The sequence below is a fragment of the Mauremys reevesii genome, linkage group 6, assembly GCF_016161935.1.
Source record: "Mauremys reevesii isolate NIE-2019 linkage group 6, ASM1616193v1, whole genome shotgun sequence".
Lineage (NCBI taxonomy): Eukaryota > Metazoa > Chordata > Testudines > Geoemydidae > Mauremys > Mauremys reevesii.
The window spans coordinates 97,713,805-97,731,705 of record NC_052628.1 but is presented as its reverse complement, the minus strand read 5'-3'; the positions used below and the strand labels follow the sequence as shown (position 1 = coordinate 97,731,705).

The 17,901-nt window shown below is 51.4% G+C and overlaps 1 long non-coding RNA gene across 2 annotated transcripts; it reads right to left on the bottom strand.

The window, feature by feature from the left end:
• Nucleotides 1-1,920: 1,920 nt before the first annotated feature.
• LOC120408127 lies at nucleotides 1,921-10,979 on the bottom strand. Of its 2 annotated transcripts, none has more exons than XR_005600433.1 (3): nucleotides 10,876-10,979; nucleotides 3,169-3,318; nucleotides 1,921-2,323 (listed from the first exon to the last, which is right to left on the bottom strand). It is a non-coding gene; the product is annotated as an uncharacterized LOC120408127 (long non-coding RNA). The 2 variants fall into 2 exon arrangements; XR_005600434.1 differs by lacking the exon at nucleotides 10,876-10,979 and adding an exon at nucleotides 5,619-5,798.
• Nucleotides 10,980-17,901: the final 6,922 nt, after the last annotated feature.

Genomic DNA, 17,901 nt, shown 5'->3' with positions numbered 1-17,901 from the left:
TACCTAGGAAATGTTGCTTTTCTTTACTCATGTCTTTTAAAAATATTCTATTTTATAAAAAAAAGACAAATCTGATCAATGTGTATATCAGATGTACTGCTGAATCAAAATAAAACAGTAATTATTTTAGCCTTTGAGTGAGAATATAAAAAGCCACTGAACATTTCTACAGATTAAATGAAGGGTTCTTTTTTTTCTTTTTCTTTTTATAGGAAAAAAGGTGATTAGCAGCTCAGGATAACTTTTTATTTTTATTTAGCTTTGATTTGTTTTTTTGTATGTCTTAAAAATCTCTAAAGGAGGGTCTGGAATTTTCTGGGAATAAAATGTTTGTTGGAGCTGACGGTTAACAGATTTAGGACTGTAGTATTTGCAACATAGTTACTTTTCATGTTGATACAGATTTTTTGAAAAGTGGTCTCCTATTTTGCACTTGTAAATAACTGAGGGTGCAAATTTTGTAAGCACAGTTGATTGTGAACTAAAATTCCAGCCCTGATCTCTTAATTACACTCAAGTCAGACATCAAATGACACAATTAGCACCTGCAAACATTTGTGTGGGAATACTGCACACAAGTATTTGTAGGTGCAAAATGGCAGCATCGGAGAGGTTTCTTAAAAAAACAAAAACAACCCCCCGCCCCATCCTTTGCTATTTACAAATCTTCAGAGTGGGGATATTTTTAATGTTTAACCTTACTCTAGAAGGAGTGCTATTTGTTCAAAGTTACCAAGCTAAGTTTTTTTTTTTAAAAATAAGATATTTGTCCTCTTTTAAATGCTTCAGCTTCTCTCATTGGTCTTGGAAGCTGCTGAATTATCTCATGTCCAGACATGGGTCCTGTCCCTGCAGGTTGAGAATCCAAACTACTGATGTATTTATATGGTCCCTATCCCTGTAGTATCTGAGTGCTATGCTGTGCAATCTGGTAAAAAAACACTTGCTGATTCCCAAGTTTAATGGGACTGACCACCTACACAAGATATGCTTGGAGGTCATTTGATCATTGCAACATTATTGATCTGATAAAGCATTCTTAATTAATCAGAAGTCCAAATCTGTTTAACAGACATTTTGTTTCCCATGTGGAGTTAATAAACTAAGGCTATGTCTCCAGGATTAGCTAGGGGTGTGATTTCCCCCACTCATGTACACATACATATGCTAGTTCTCATTCAGTACATATCCACCGCCTGAGCCAGTGAGTATATACTCACCATGGGTTAGCTGTGCCTCTGCTTCTGCTACATGTGCTACTGTGGCTACACTCCTATTTATATTTGCATTAGCTTGATGAGAGCTAGCACATGTATGTGAACATGAGCAGGGGAATCACATCCCTAGCTTGTAGCGTAAATGTCAAGTTAAACCTGGGTAAGATTAAAGTAACAATCAGGAGGGCGAAACAACTTGAATTAGCTGTAACACTGATTTCCCTTCCCATCAAAAGCATCTGCCCTTCTTATACCAACCACACACCAGAGCAGTATGAAGCCATGGAGTTCTGCAGGACTCATCAATAACTATATATATATAAAACCAGTAGGGACAATGGCAAGAATGCCTTCTGAACACTTCCAGCAAGCTGGGAGACTTCATCTCTTTTTCTCAGATGAAGTGGCCATAGTGATCCAGTCTAGACTGAATTACTGTAACTCAGTGATGGAGGATTAAGACAGTAGTAAGGCTGGTCAATAATTTTCTAATCAACTTTTATGATAGCATTTTCTTCCCCAGAAATTTTGTTTGCTTTCCTTGAAAGGTTCTGATTTTTTTTTAATCATCCAAACAAAAACCTCAACGCTTTCTAAAATTTTTTGTTTTTTTATTAAAAAAAAAATAAGTTTGCGAAGTTTAACTTATTTTGATGAAGTCACAATTTTCCACTGCAAGTTTCAATGACAGTTGGGTGTGTGTGTGTGTGTGTGGGGGGGGGGGGGGTTGTTGAAATTTTGCACAAAAAATGTCCAGTTTTCCTACCAGCTCTGTGCTGAAGCAATGCTGAGACAGAAGCTTGTTCTGAAGCATCTGGAACTGTCCACTGTCAGACAGGATACTGGGTCAGATGGACCATTTCCTCTGACTCAGTGTGGCCATTCTTGTATCTGCCTTCTCTTCAGGATGGGCAGTTGCTGTGAGGATATCACTCCATGCTCAGCACCTTCCTATGACTCTCAATCCACTTTTGTTGCAACTTCAGGTGCTTTTTCTTGTTTCTTAAAGCCATCTATGCCAGGACTGAGGTACATCAGTGACCACATCCTTATTCAAGACCCTCCAGGACAGCTCTGTTCCTCTGGGACAACAGTTCTAACTAAACCTATGATGAAGCATGTGAGAGTTGAGACAAATTGTGGAGAGTCCCAAGGATCATTCTGACACTTCCAACTCACTAGTGAATAACTTCCCAAATGTACTTCCTTCTCTCAAAAATTGGCTCTGAGATAGATCTTGCCAATATCTTTTAATACACTTGTGAGCAGTGCCTGGAATGGACCACACTGAGAATGGCACAGTCAGGGCAAGTAATCCCCAAAACTGGTGATTTATTCTATAATGAGAGTTGCCAAATTAGTAATAAAGAAGCTTCTGTAGCACCACATCGGTTAACCAGAAGTAGTCCCCTATTCCAGCCTTTGGTTCCCATCCAGACATACAGGTCTAATATAGTGAGAGGTTACTGAAAACTCAATTCAGCATACCAATCCCAAAGGCTCAGACATTTCCCGCCCCAGGTCAATATACATATTTCATATCTTACCCAAATATCACACTGTCAGCCAATCCTTAGTAAACTAACTAAAGATGTTCTTAATTAATGAAAAGAGTTATTGAATATTTAAGGAATAATATATATGCATGTGATTTTCAGTGTTCGTAGATTAGGATCATAGGAGTGATGGATTAGACTGCTGGCTAGCAGAAGTCTCTCTGGTAACTTCAGAAAGATTGGAAGGCCTCAAAATACTCCTTCTAGTTGTAAATCCACAGTCCAGAGAATTGGAGCAGGAATGAGGCAAAATGGAGATGTCTCAGGTGTCTTTTATATCCTCTGCCATGTTCATGGAAATTTACTACCCTAAACAAAGCCCCCAGCCCCTGTGTATGGAAAGTTACTAACAAAGATGGCATCTGAGGGCATATGTCCATATCCCATGCCCTTACATGTTTTGCTGAATCCCAGGGGTGGCCATTGCCTCTGTGCTGTCTGAGGCATCCTCAGGAAGAGCTGTCTGGAGAGTTGATTCTTCTTAATGGCCCATCCAGCTTGAATAGTCCATTCACAATGGGTTGTTGAGACTGGATGTAAACTACCTTGTGGGGGTCACCCCAAGAACAAGCACATTTGAGATACAAATACATAGCCAATATTCATAACTTCAGGTACAGTAATATTCATGGATTTAACCAGGATAATCATACTTGACAAATTGTAACTTTTCCATTGACACCTTACATGCTATATTTTGTATAAGATTTCTTGCAATTGTATTAGAGGTAACAATGATAAAAATGGTCACCTTCAATCATGCAGCATCACACCACCTCATTGGGAATGTCTAAGACAACCCATTTTGGACACTGAGAAAAAGCATTAAAAGAAACTCACCTATTGTCTAAGTTTCATATCTTATGGCTTTTTAAGATTTTTTTAGCGGTAGGGTCAGAATCTGGCATGTAAAGATTTAATCGTATGTATGAAGTAGCTACTTTCTACATTTTAAAAAAAACACAGTGGAGAAGAACCAGCTTTCAGTTTACAGCTATGAACTAAAATGACAGCTAAATAAATGCAGTCAGAGAGAAAATCAAGAACTCTTATGAAATGGGCAGTTATTAGTTCTGTTGGGCAATGGGTCAAGCACAATCTTTCATGCCCCACAGTGGAACTGCAGCCTAGGGGCAACAAATTCTGCAGCAAACACCACTAAACTCTGCAAAAATATTAATGTATTATATCTCTACAATGTACCCTTCCTTCCCATCCCTAAACGTACACATGACTTTGGCTCATAGTTGAAAATACTAACTGATATACACTTAATCATTACTGAAAATAGTAATGGATTATTTTTGTTTTCTCCCCTGCTGCCCACACCACTTGCATTCTCCAGATAGCACAGCTCTGAGGGCCCCAGCAGTTACAATGGTGTCTGAATAGTGTTAGAGTGAGGGTTGCCAACCCTCCAGGATTGACCGGGAGTCTCTAGGAATTAAAAATTAATCTTTTTAAATTAAAGATTGTCATGTGATGAAACCTCCAAGAATACATCCAATCAAAATTGGCAACCCTAGTTAGAATAGACTTCCCCTGTCACATTAATGCTAAGAAAGGAGGACACTTGTGGTCAGTTCAGAGGTTCATCATCTCAGTTCCACAGGCCTTGGCTGCTATTCTGTTCTCTAGGCACCATAGCTGCACAGTATGCACTTCTCACTTCCTCCACTCTGTGGCTATGAACTGGATTCTGGCTCCCTAACTCCCTTCCTGCCTAGTTCTCTAGAACACTGAAAGGATCATGCCATTTAATTCCCCTTGTGGGCAAAAATGCAGAGCAAGAGGCAGTGGGTGAGGAAGACAAAAAGCTAAATGCCAGATGCTTGGCTGCAGCAAAATAAGGAATTCTGTAGCAAAAATGCTATACTCTGAAAATCTTAGAACTATATCAAATTCCACTGACACATAATGGTTTAGTCCTGAGTTAGATGATGGAGGAAGTTTGCAGCTTGCAGGCTCTTACAAACTCAGATGTACACAGGTTTATACTCAGTTCATATTTGCTTGGGCTAGAAACTTAATTTAGTTTTTAATAAAAGCTGAGATCCTGGAATAAAATTCTGCTTCCAATGGCATGATCGTGGAATATGTGGGTAACACGTAGTCACCTTGTCTTGCGTGTGTGCCTTTGAGCTTTTTATTTTTATTTTTTGTTTTGAACAAGGGCGGGGGGGGAGGGCGGTGAACCCTTAGCCATCTGTCTTTCCACAAGCCTTTCCAAGGTTACCATTCACTGGTATTATGTCAATAGGGGAGGGTCAAATTTAGTACGAGGCATGGATGAAGAGCCTAAATCAGAAACAGCTCAGATCCACTGCTGCAAATTAAAAATCCACTCTAGAGCCGAGAAGAGTCTGAGCTCTGTCGGCATCCAGCCAAGGAAGTAAATATTAATGCTTTTTAATGCGCTAAAATGTTTAGTGTCTAGAGGGGTAATCCCATAGACACTAAACTAATCCGGATATTTGAGTCTGTGGATAGATTGCATAGACTCAACAATGGTGTATGAATGTATTTTAAGATTAGGAACTGCATCCTTGCTTAGTGGGAATATCTAGTAGACCCAAAAGCTTTGCAGATCTCAGAGCAATTAACTGAGCAGCAGTATGATTGTTTAATTCAAACAAAAACAGTTTGAGCTATTAGTAAAAGATTTTAGGTTATGAACAGAAAGAATTGGAAGCAAAAAAAAAAAAATCAACCAAAAGGAGTCCAAATGGAAAAGAAGAAAGGTTACAGTAGGAATTTTTGGAATATTTCACTTCATGTGGAAATTAAATATGACCTTTTTATTATTGCTGTTGTAAAGGAAACAATATCAAGTGGCTGTTTCAACCTGAATGTGGTGACTTGCTCCACGTTTATTAGATCAGAGGTTTCCTGTGTAACCTGAAGATTGTTGTTTTCAACTTGCTACTGACCTGTGTAGAAATACAACCAGATGATGACACATGAATGCTCTAAATGGGGTTTTGTTTGGACATTTGATTGTATTTTTGAACTGATCCTACCGAGTAAATTGAGGTGCACTATCAGTGGTCACCAGAACTCTGGATTGGTCTGTTAAGGAATCCTCCCAATAGTGTCCTTTGCCTCTGTTGAATATTCCCCTATAGAAACCATACCTAATGACTATCCAATAATGGTGGCAGTCATCCAAACCCAGTAGCGAATATAGCAAGGCTTGTCAAATAATGCTTTAAAAAAATAAACAGGAGGAAGATTTGAATTATTTAATGAGACTTTAGATTCCATATGTAACAAAATTAAAGAGGCTTGATGGGGACTGATGGGCACAAGAGTTGATTGAACTAAGCTTAATCAAAAAATGTAGAGATCTCAGTTGCATGACGAAGTTTTGGGAATACTAATTGCTTTCTGAATGCAAGTGTTTACTATCTAACATATAAGGTGATGTATCATATGTAAACACATGTTAAATATTTCTAGGTCTCCAAAATGGTTCTAGTCATAAATGATGATCTAGAGACACAAACAGTACCAGGACCGCCCAGAGGATTCCGGCGGCCCGGGGTCTTCGGCGGCGGGGGGCCCTTCCGTTCCGGGACCGCCGCCAACGTGCCCCGAAGACCCGCGGCGGGGGGCTCCCGGCTGCGGCCCCACTCCCAGCTTCGCCCGCCCTCCCGGCTGCGGCCCCGGCGTCTCCCGCCCACCCAGCCGCGGCCCCGGCTTCTCCCGGCCGCCCTCCCGGCTGCGGCCCCACTCCCGGCTTCGCCCGCCCTCCCGGCTGCTGCCCCGGCCCCGCCCGCCCCCCCCGCCCCTCCAGGCCGCGGCCCCGGCGGCGCCCGCCCTCCCGGGCGCCCTCCCAGCCGCGGCCCCACTCCCGGCTTCGCCCGCCCTCCCGGCCGGGGCCCCGGCTTCTCCCGGCCGCCCTCCCGGCCGCGGCCCCACTCCCGGCTTCGCCCGCCCTCCCGGCTGCGGCCCCGGCCCCGGCGTCTCCCTCCCGCCCAGCCCCGGCCCCTCCCGGCTGCGGCCCCACTCCCGGCTTCGCCCGCCCTCCCGGGCGCGGCCCCACTCCCGCCCGCGCTCCCGGCCGCGGCCCCGGCGTCTCCCGGCCGCCCAGCCCCTCCCGGCCGCGGCCCCGACTTCGCCCGCCCTCCCGGCCACGGCCCCACACCCGGCTTCACCCGCCCACCAGGCCGCCGCCCCCGATTCTACCGCCCGCCCTCCCGGCCGCGGCCCCACTCCCGGCTTCGCCCACCCACCCCTCCCGCCCGCCCTCCCGGCTGCGGCCCCGGCCCGGCGTCTCCCGCCCACCCAGCCCCTCCCGGCCGCGGCCCCGGCTTCGCCTGCCCTCCCGGCCGCGGCCCCGCTTCTCCCGGCCGCCCTCCCGGCCGCGGCCCCACTCCCGGCTTTGCCCGCCCTTCCGGCGGCGGACCCAGCTTCTCCCGCCCGCCCGGCTGCGGCCCCTTCGCCCGCCCTCCCGGCTGCGGCCCCAGCGTCTCCCGCCCACCCAGCCCTCCCGGCCGCGGCCCCGCCCTCCCGGCCCCCCTCCAAGCCGCGGCCCCCCGCCCGGCGTCGCCCGCCCTCCCGGCCGCAGCCCCGGCTTCGCCCGCCCTGCCGGCCGCGGCCCCACTCCCGGCTTCGCCCGCCCTCCCGGCCCCGGCGTCGCCCGCCCAGCCAGCCCCTCCCGGCCGCGGCCCCGGCTTCGCCCGCCCTCCCGGCCGCCCTCCCGGCCGCGGCCCACTCCCGGCTTCGCCCGCCCTCCCGCCCGCGGCCCCGGCCTCCCGGCCGCGGCCCCGGCTTCGCCTCCCGGCCGCGGCCCCGGCTTCTCCCGCCCGCCCTCCCGGCTGCGGCCCCGGCCCCGGCGTCTCCCGCCCACCCCGCCCCTCCCGGCCGCGGCCCCGGCTTCGCCAGCCCTCCCGGCCGCGGCCCCACTCCCGGCTTTGCCCGCCCTCCCGGCCGCGGCCCCGGCTTCTCCCGCCCGCCCTCCCGGCTGCGGCCCCACTCCCGGCTGCGGCCCCGGCGTCTCCCGCCCACCCAGCCCCTCCCGGCCGCGGCCCCGGCTTCGCCCGCCCTCCCGGCTGCCCTCCCGGCTGCGGCCCCACTCCCGGCTTGCCCGCCCTCCCGGCCGCGGACCCGGCTTCTCCCGCCCGCCCTCCCGGCCCCCTCCCGGCCCCGGCGTCTCCCGCCCACCCAGCCCCTCGCGGCCCCGGCTTCGCCCGCCCTCCCGGCCACGGCCCCGGCGTCTCCCGGCCGCCCAGCCCCTCCCGGCCGCGGCCCCGGCTTCGCCCGCCCTGCCGGCCGCGGCCACTCCCGGCTTCACCCGCTCCCGGCCCCGGCGTCTCCCGCCCACCCAGCCCTCCCGGCCGCGGCCCCGGCTTCGCCCGCCCTCCCGGCCGCCCTCCCGGCTGCGGCCCCACTCCCGGCTTGCCCGCCCTCCCGGCCGCGGCCCCACTCCCGGCTTGCCCGCCCTCCCGGCCGCGGCCCCGGCTTCTCCCGCCCGCCCTCCCGGCCGCGGCTCCACTCCCGGCTTCGCCCGCCCTCCCGGCCGCCCTGCCGGCCGCGGCCCCACTCCCAGCTTCGCCCGTCCTCCAGGCCCCGGCCCCGGCGTCTCCCGCCCTCCCGGCCGCGGCTTCTCCCGGCCGCCCTCGCGGCTGCGGCCCCACTCCCGGCTTCACCCGCCCTCCCGGCCGCGGCTTCTCCCGGCCACCCTCCCGGCTGCGGCCCCACTCCCGGCGTCGCCCGCCCTCCCCGCGGCGGCCCCAGCTTCTCCCGCCCGCCCGGCTGCGGCCCCACTCCCGGCTTCGCCCGCCCTCCGGGCTGCGGCCCCGGCGTCACCCCCCCGCCCTCCCGGCCCCGGCGTCTCCCGCCCACCCAGCCCCTCGCGGCCCCGGCTTCGCCCGCCCTCCCGGCCGCGGCCCCGGCTTCTCCCGGCTTCGCCCACCCTCCCGGCCGCGGCCCCGGCTTCGCCCGCCCTGCCGGCCGCGGCCTCCCGGCTTCGCCCGCCCTCCCGGCCGCAGCCCGGCTTCTCCCGGCCGCGGCCCCACTCTCGGCTTCGCCCGCCCTCCCGGCGGCGGCCCCGGCTTCTCCCGGCCGCCCTCCCGCCCTCCCGGCCGCGGCCCCGGCTTCACCCGCCCTCCCGGCTGCCCTCCCGGCCGCGGCCCCACTCCCGGCTTGCCCGCCCTCCCGGCCGCGGACCCGGCTTCTCCCGCCCGCCCTCCCAGCCCCGGCTTCGCCCGCCCTGCCGGCCGCGGCCCCACTCCGGCTTCACCCGCCCTCCCGGCCCCGGCGTCTCCCGCCCACCCAGCCCTCCCGGCCGCGGCCCCGGCTTCGCCCGCTCTCCCGGCCGCCCTCCCGGCTGCGACCCCACTCCCGGCTTGCCCGCCCTCCCGGCCGCGGCCCCGGCTTCTCCCGCCCGCCCTCCCGGCCGCGGCTCCACTCCCGGCTTCGCCCGCCCTCCCGGCTGCGGCCCCGGCGTCTCCCGCCCACCCAGCCCCTCCCGGCCGCGGCCCCGGCTTCGCCCGCCCTTCCGGCCACGGCCCCACTCCCGGCTTCGCCCGCCCTCCCGGCCGCGGCCCCGGCTTCTCCCGGCCGCGGCCCCACTCTCGGCTTCGCCCACCCTCCCGGCCGCGGCCCCGGCTTCGCCTGCCCTCCCGGCTGCGGCCCCGGCTCCGGCGTCTCCCGCCCACCCATCCCCTCGCGGCCCCGGCTTCGCCCGCCCTGCCGGACACGGCCCCACTCCCGGCTTCGCCCGCCCTCCCGGCCGCGGCCCCGGCTTCTCCGCCCGCCCTCCCGGCCGCGGCCCCGGCTTCTCCCGCCCGCCCTCCCGGCCGCGGCTCCACTCCCGGCGTCTCCCGCCCTCCCGGCCCCGGCTTCTCCCGCCCGCCCGGCTGCGGCCCCACTCACGGCTTCGCCCGCCCTCCCGGCCGCGGCTTCGGCCTCCCGCCCGGCCCTGGCTTCGCCCGCCCTCCCCGCCGCGGCCCCACTCCCGGCTTCGCCCGCCCCCCCGGCCGGGGCCCCCGCTCCGCCCGCTCTCCCGGCCGCGGCCCCACTCCCGGCTTCGCCCGCCCTCCCGCCCGCGGCCCTGGCCCCTCCGCCCGCGGCCCTGGCTTCGCCCGCCCTCCCGGCCGCGGCCCCACTCCCGGCTTCGCCCGCCCACCCCGCCGCGGCCCCCGCGTCTCCCCGCCCCCCCGGCCGTGGCCCCAGCTTCGCCGGCCCTCCCGGCCGCCCTCCCGGCCGCGGCCCCACTCCCGGCGGCGCGCGCCCCCCCGGCCGCGGACCCGGCTTCCCCCGGCCGCCCTCCCGGCCCCGGCGTCTCCCGCCCACCCAGCCCCTCCCGGCCGCGGCCCCGGCTTCTCCCGGCCGCCCTCCCGGCCGCGGCCCCGGCTTCTCCCGGCCGCCCTCCCGGCCGCGGCCCCACTCCCGGCTTCGCCCGCCCTCCCGGCGGCGGCCCCGGCTTCTCCCGCCCGCCCGGCTGCGGCCCCACTCCCGGCTTCGCCCGCCCTCCCGGCTGCGGCCCCGGCGTCTCCCGCCCACCCAGCCCCTCCCGGCCGCGGCCCCGGCTTCGCCCGCCCTCCCGGCTGCCCTCCCGGCCGCGGCCCCACTCCCGGCTTGCCCGCCCTCCCGGCCGCGGACCCGGCTTCTCCCGCCCGCCCTCCCGGCCCCCTCCCGGCCCCGGCGTCTCCCGCCCACCCAGCCCTCTCGGCCGCGGCCCCGGCTTCGCCTGCCCTCCCGGCTGCGGCCCCGGCCCCGGCGTCTGCCGCCCACCCAGCCCCTCGCGGCCCCGGCGTCGCCCGCCCTGCCGGCCGCGGCCCCACTCTCGGCTTCGCCCGCCCTCCCGGCCGCGGCCCCGGCCCCGGCGTCTCCCGCCCACCCAGCCCTCCCGGCCGCGGCCCCGGCTTCGCCTGCTCTCCCGGCCGCCCTCCCGGCTGCGGCCCCACTCCCGGCTTCGCCCCCTCCCGGCTGCGGCCCCGGCGTCTCCCGCCCACCCAGCCCCTCCCGGCCGCGGCTCCGGCTTCGCCCGCCCTCCCGGCTGCCCTACCGGCCACGGCCCCACTCCCGGCTTGCCCGCCCTCCCGGCCGCGGCCCCACTCCCGGCTTCGCCCGCCCTTCCGGCCCCGGCCCCTTACCGAGCGCGTCACCGGCGGGGCCTGCGCGCCGTCCCGCGCAGCACCGCGTGCTGAGGGGGCGGGGCTGTGAGCTCCGGGCCGAGCGGAGGCAGCTGCCCCGCCCCCTGACCACGCCGCTCTGAGCGGGGCGGGGCTCAGGCCCCGTTGGAGCTCCCAGCCCCGCCCCCTCACCACGCGGATCGGGGCGGGGCTCAGGGGCTCGACCGGAGTATCGGCGCTTGATGCGCTGAGGCTCCAGGAGAGGGGCGGAGGCGGGAGCCTCCGCTCCTATTGGGGGCCCCTGCGGAGCCCGGGGCCCGGGGCAAATTGCCCCCTTTGCCCCCCCCTCTGGGCGGCCCTGAACAGTACAGTGGTGACTTGTTACTCTTCAAAGGAAACAGTGCCATTAATTGCACTGAATAGCAAAGGCCTGTGGTTTCCCTGCCCCCAATGGATATTGACTGTTGGCTTCTAATACTTTGTCAAATCTCTTAATGAACTTCTGGAAGGTGCTCAGTACCTTAGTGGTAGGCATGGTATAAGAACTAGAATAGAAATCCTGTGACCTTTTGGCATGAGTGACATTTGGGCGCATTGTTCAACCAATACACACAATACTGTAATCTCATATTTAGAATCAATGAAAATCTATCTAAAATTATGTGGGGTTTTCTTTACTTGATTTTTTTTTATTCTTGAAAAAGACGGTCATAGGGTGTTTTTAACACTACAAATTGATTATTAAAGTACTTGTTGGGTAAAAGTGTATAATGTGGTCTGTGAAGATTCTTAACTTGTATAATACATTGTTCAATATCCAAGTAAAGTTAGGCCAATTTAGTTACTGGCTAAAACACCCTTAATAGATTTTTAGCCTCAATTTTATCCTGCCAGCGGAATTTGTATTTTTTTCATACATTACTAAAATACTTTTACAGTACAAAGTTAACCTTTTTAACACAATATATTTGAGTTAGTCAATAAAATGTTACACAGATCAAATAACTTATTTTGTTGCCATTTTTGTATTTCACCATTTCACTGAGAAGTCCATAATATCTATTTCTAATTGGAATAAAGTTGAGGTTTTTTTTAATACCTAGGAGAGTCTGCTCTACTTTTTTACTAAAAGTTGCAACATAAACACAAAGTTTTGTACTCTGTTAAATGATAGCAATTTATAGTTGCACAGTGTTAATGGATGTTACTTGCAAACATCAGTGAAAGAAAACAGTTTAGGCACTTGATTTGTTTTTTTGTGCAGCAGAACAAGATCATGTCTAGATAAGGAAAAATCAGATCCTGAAAACACTGATGTATCTAAATAATTTTATAGCATATTTCTGAGCAGCATTCTCTCCCCCGCCCCCACCCAGGGGAATTTTATTTAAATAGGAACATAGGAATTCCCTGTTAGTAGTAGCATCAGATTTCAAACTATAGTTTGTAGGAGTGCAGTATTCATTTAGAAATGTGTTTAAGAGTAAAAATATCTGCAGTTTGTTTAAACCAGGAACACAGGATCATTTTAACCAAGCTTACGGAGATCCTTTTCAAACATGAGTTGTCAGGTATGATTTATTTAAGGCAATGAAGTTAGATTATTGAGTTGAACAATAACTGTTTTGGACTCTAGCCAAGCATTCAGAGAAAGTGACTATCTAATGAGGCTGGATAACTCACAGGGATGAATAATCCAAAAGCCTTGTGATGAAATTGAAATAGTTAAAAAACACACAAACACACAAAGCTCCTTTCCTACTTCATTTTGTGAGTTTTGAGAAATGAACCTTATGAAATCCCTAAAAGCTTTCTCTGAAATAATGCACCAAGATGATGTGAATCTGTGTGACTAGCTGGAGCTTGCACAAAATATTGAAATGTGATCAGTAATTGGGTTTTTTTATTAACTTCTAGATGTTCTGATTTTCTAGTTTCCCATTCTTCTCAAATTGTTACTTGTGTCTGAGTGCCAGTCACGCTATTTACAGGGTTGTTGAAGTGACTTTGAAGAAGTATTTTATTACAACTGAATGATTATTCAATCTGAAGAGGAACCATTTATATATTACTGATCCTATTTTTTTTTCATTTTGCATACTGTGTGGCTGGGGCTGTATTGATATTGTTTGTGTTCAGGACAGAAACAAACAGAATATTAATGGAAACTCCATCCTCAGTTTATTACTTTTCTAAACATGCTTCTCAGGATTTTATTTAAAGTTTAGTGTTAAAAAAAAAAAAAGCTATTCCATTGTATGAAGCTTCAACAAATGTGGGCCTGAAACTACAAATGCTTACGCACCTGACTAATTCTACTGATGGGTGGCACTGCTGCCCCATTGATTTCAGTGGGGCTCTCTCATGGTTTAAGTTACTTTATGTGTATAAGTGCAGTGCCAGGTCCTATGATTGTTCTTGTTCATCAGTTTTAGTAAAATGTTGGCTATTTGGGTACTTTTATACATTTATCAGAGTTGTTCCCCAAACTCTGTGAAATGTATAAAAATAAGAGCTGCTGATTTCAGCAGTTATTTCTAGATGAATATCTGCAGGGACAGTGTTTGGAGTAGGAATAATCCCTTAAAGGAGAATGCTATTCAAAAAATTGAGCTACAGTGGGTAAATGTAAAACTTTAGAGTTTGTTCACTTTAAAATGAATGGTTGAGGGCATTTTACAAATATATGTTCCAGTATGTGTGGTGGTGATGTAGAAAGTGTGGGTAAACCCTGTAGTTAACTTTAAGTGCCTATCGCATCTGATTTCAGGTTGTTTTACTGTCATTGGCTCAAATGCTGAATACGGATCACTAATTTTGCGTGCTCAGCTTGGGGCCGGGTGTTTCATCAGTGCTATGCATCCATTGATTTCCGCTGGAGTTGGGAGAATCCAGTATCACTAAAAATCAAACCCTAAGTATACGAAGTCTGGTATCCAAAAGTGATGGTTTATCAGGTATTTGTTATGAGGACCTTCCCCCTGACTTTAACTCATAGGGTTTTTAAATTTTATTTCTAATCTAATTTCTGGTGGTCATACCAGTAGTACTTTCTCCTGACAGAGACTTCAGTGTTGCTGTCTGATATGTTATGATGTCTAACATATTGTATCAGTGCAACTTCTTAGCTTATCACTGTTGTATCTCTTAGCTTGAACATATTGCTTTACAAAGGAAGTAGGCATCATGGGTCTCATTTTACAAATGAGGAAACTGATGCACATAGAGAAGTGATTTGCCCTAAGACAGTTGCCAAGGCAGGAGTATAACCAGGTTTCCTGGGTCCCGGTCTATAGCTCTATTTACAAGGTCACAGTGGTCATCTTGGTGTTCACAATAGGATTTACTAAAATAGAATGAGCCCCAAATGTTTTCTCTTCCTCGCCTTTTATATGAATTATAATCTGGATTGGTAGTACTGTCAATTATTAAAGTGAGTTCCTCCCCACTTCCTGGGCCCAACGGGGGGAAGGCACAGAGTACAGGAGACACAGGCTCTCAGGTCAGGTGCTTTGACTTGAATGCAGTATGACCCAGAAGCCCAGACCTGCAGTTACCAGGCAAGTCCTGCACAGCCCCAGGCTGCAGCATGCTCAGTGCGGATGGAATAATTAGGGAATTTAGATGCTAAAATCTAAGAAGTCTACTGAGCATGTGTGAACTTCAGTTTTTCAAAGTCTCATAACCTGACCAAATTTGCATGGTTTTTCACAAGGATAGTAAAAGGCACAACCCTGACACAAAGGCTACTCTGCCAAATTTTAAGTTGCTGCTCCAGAGCTTAGGGGCACTAGAGCAGTTCAAAGAAAAGTTTGCCATTGTTCTCTAACAAGAGACATACAATGTATTTTTCTCTAGCCTCATTCTCAGAAATGGCTGAACTGACTTGGCTGAAATTTACTTACTTGATCAGGCTGAGGCAGACAGTTTGGCAAAGTTATAAGCAACGGAAAACAGAACCTTATAAAATGAAGTGCTAATAGCCTTGCATACATAATAAAATAATTAATACTCTCTCTCCAAAGAGACAGAGTGTGAGGGAAGGTAAAAACTGCTGAGTGGGGCACATTTACTTTTTTTGCTTCGGTTTCCATGGAAAGGCCGTGCATAGCTCTAACTGCTTCCCCAGACTGACAGGTTGTGGCAGGGAAAGGGACCACAAAGCCTCTTGGTCTGGACAGTGGCAAGTGACTAGGGAGTGGGGGCTACAGCTGTGAGACACACACAATGCACGTCTAGGGCTTAGTCTCAGTCTAAGAACTTGTCCACACTGTGCCACAGTGCAGACTATGGAGATGTGGATAGCAGAACGGACCAAAGCGTTGTGCTCTAACTGTGAATGCCCTCTGTGGATGCTGCTGGCATGACCCAAAAGGTACCAGTTTGTGTTAGTGTAGTCCTCTTTCCAACAGGATTGTGTTAATGTAAACTAGGTACCTTTTGGGTCATGCCAGTGCAGTTAGAATGCAGCGTTTTAGTACATTCTGTAATTCACCTCCCGTAGTCTGTACCGTGCAGAAATAGCCTAAATATGTTAAAATGAGAGACTGTACTTATAACTTACATGTCTCAGCTCAGAATGTTGATCAATCAGGGTATTCTTCATAGGTACAAAGTTGTTAGGTGATTCACCTAAGGTGAAGGCACACCAAGATCTCAAAGACCTATCCGTTATGTGCTAAATTAAATGTTTCAAATGGGATCTGTTGGAATTATCTTCCTTTTTCTTTGTTTGATATGTGAGAGCAGGAATTTCCCAAGGCCCTGTCACACAAACTTTTTTTGGATTCTGAGTCCTGACCTTACCTGAAGGATATTAGAGTGTATCAGTCAGCACACCAGGTCTCTAGATCTTGCATTATAATATAACTGTTTGCATTTCTGTGGTGGTCTTTTTGGGGTGTGGGGAGAAGGAGACAACCAAACAACCACCACCCACAAAAAACCAACCCCAATCTCATTGCCTTTTAATTGACAGCTGGGAAAGTTTATTAAGCTTTCAGGTGGATCTTTGTATGATTTAACTCTGAGAAGATTGTTACTGAGAGGACATGAGAAGATAATGAAACACTGGCTGAAGCAAACCCAATGTAATATTTGCTTCCTTTGCAAACTAACAATGAACTACAATTTCTTGCAGGTATGGGGTTATAAGACTATTCATGGGAGTTTTAGGAAACTGCTTTATTTTTAAAAAGTGAAATGCAAAAATAATCCCGTTTTGGAAAAATGCAGCTTGTTGGCAGAATGAGCTTGCACTTGTGCTAGGAGGTCCTATAAAGGGCTATTTCTTTGGAGCAGGATCACCATGTAATGTTGCATGCCATATGTTTATGGAAATATGCTTATGAGTGTAAATATAATGTAACTGGAATATGCCTTATGCAAAAGGGCTATTGCAAGGTATCATTACAAAGTGTATAATCTACTGAGTGTGTTTTATCCTATATGTATGTATCATTCTTATATCTAAAACTAGAAATATGAAGTTAACTCTGAGGTCTTTGCATATTGTAATTATGCAAAGTGTGAGCCATCAATAATGGCTTGGAATCTTGATGGCTCCCATTAACCAGAACAATTGGTTGTAAATGGCTCTGTTCACTTACAAACCTACCTGGATATGTGCAGGCCAACCCTGAAAGAATGGAGAATGAGGTTTTACCGTGACATGTGATCATGTCACCAGGTACTGGAATCCATCTTAAACCTGGGGCTTTTCCATTGAGAAGGAAGGGTGAGAACCTAGAGAGAGACAAAGGATTCCTGCCTTGTGCCAAAGCTATAAAAGGGGGTGGAACAGAACAAAGGGGGCTGTAGTAATAAGAAATCCCCTAGTTACCACCTGAGCTGGAACAAGGACTGTACCGGGGAAATGATTGGGTCCTGACTAAGGAGGAGTCTAGTCTGAGAAAGAAGCTTATTGGAATATCTCTGAGGGTGAGATTTACCTGTATTCAGTTTCTTAAATGTAATAGGCTTAGACTTGCATGTTTTGTTTTATTTTGCTTGGTAACTTACTTTCTGTCTGTTATTACTTGGAACCACTTAAATCCTACTTTTTATTATTGAACCCAGAATAAGTGATTAATACTTGGGGGAGCAAACAACTGTAGGTATCTCTATCAGTGTTATAGAGGGCGGAAAATTTGAGTTTACCCTGTATAAGCTTTTTACATAGCAATATGGATTCATTTGGGGTTTGGATCCCATTGGGAACTGGGTGTCTGGGTGCTGGAGATAGGTGGCCCACTGAGTGGTTTTCAGTTAAAGCCTGCAGCTTTGGGGACATGGTTCAGACCCTGGGTCTGTGTTGTAGCAGGCTTGCATGTATGGCTCAACAAGGCAGGGTTCTGGAATCCCAAACTCACAGGGAAAACGGGGGCAGGGGTAGTTTCAGTGCGTCAGGTGGCAGTCCCAAGGGGAGTCTCTGTGACCGAACCCATCACACACAACACATCTGTTTTGGTGGTATTCGAACCAAAACTGATTTATTTTTTTGTTCTATTGGATGCTGAATTCTGTATAAGCAATGGAGTAAATTTTCAGCACAGGGAATTAGGCATGTAGCTACTAGCTTCTATTAATAATAATAAAAGGGGCGGCATGCCTAATTCTCCATGCACCATACTGAAATGTTTTCTTCTGTCTCTAATTCCTTAGGAAATTAATAAGTCATTGCAGTGCTGGGTTACTATGCATTCTAGGGGTGAAATACACTAGCTTGTTGATCTTTCTTCATCTCTCCCCAAGTGGCAAGAATATTTGTCAGCATTTAATTTTAAATGAGGAAGCTTGTGTTGATAATGAAGGAATGTATATTCGAGAATAGTCACCACATATCTAAATCTATTGCTCTGATACTCTTCCTCCCTGACTGAGTCAATCCTAGTTTATTGAAGACCGTTATAATAATCTTTACTGAGCATGGATTTATATTCTGGGACTGTCAGAAATATTTGGATTGGAATCAACATCTAATTCAGGGCTTCTAGTCTAACATCTTCTTGCATTTGATCAAGCTTGATTTAATTATTTATACAGCTT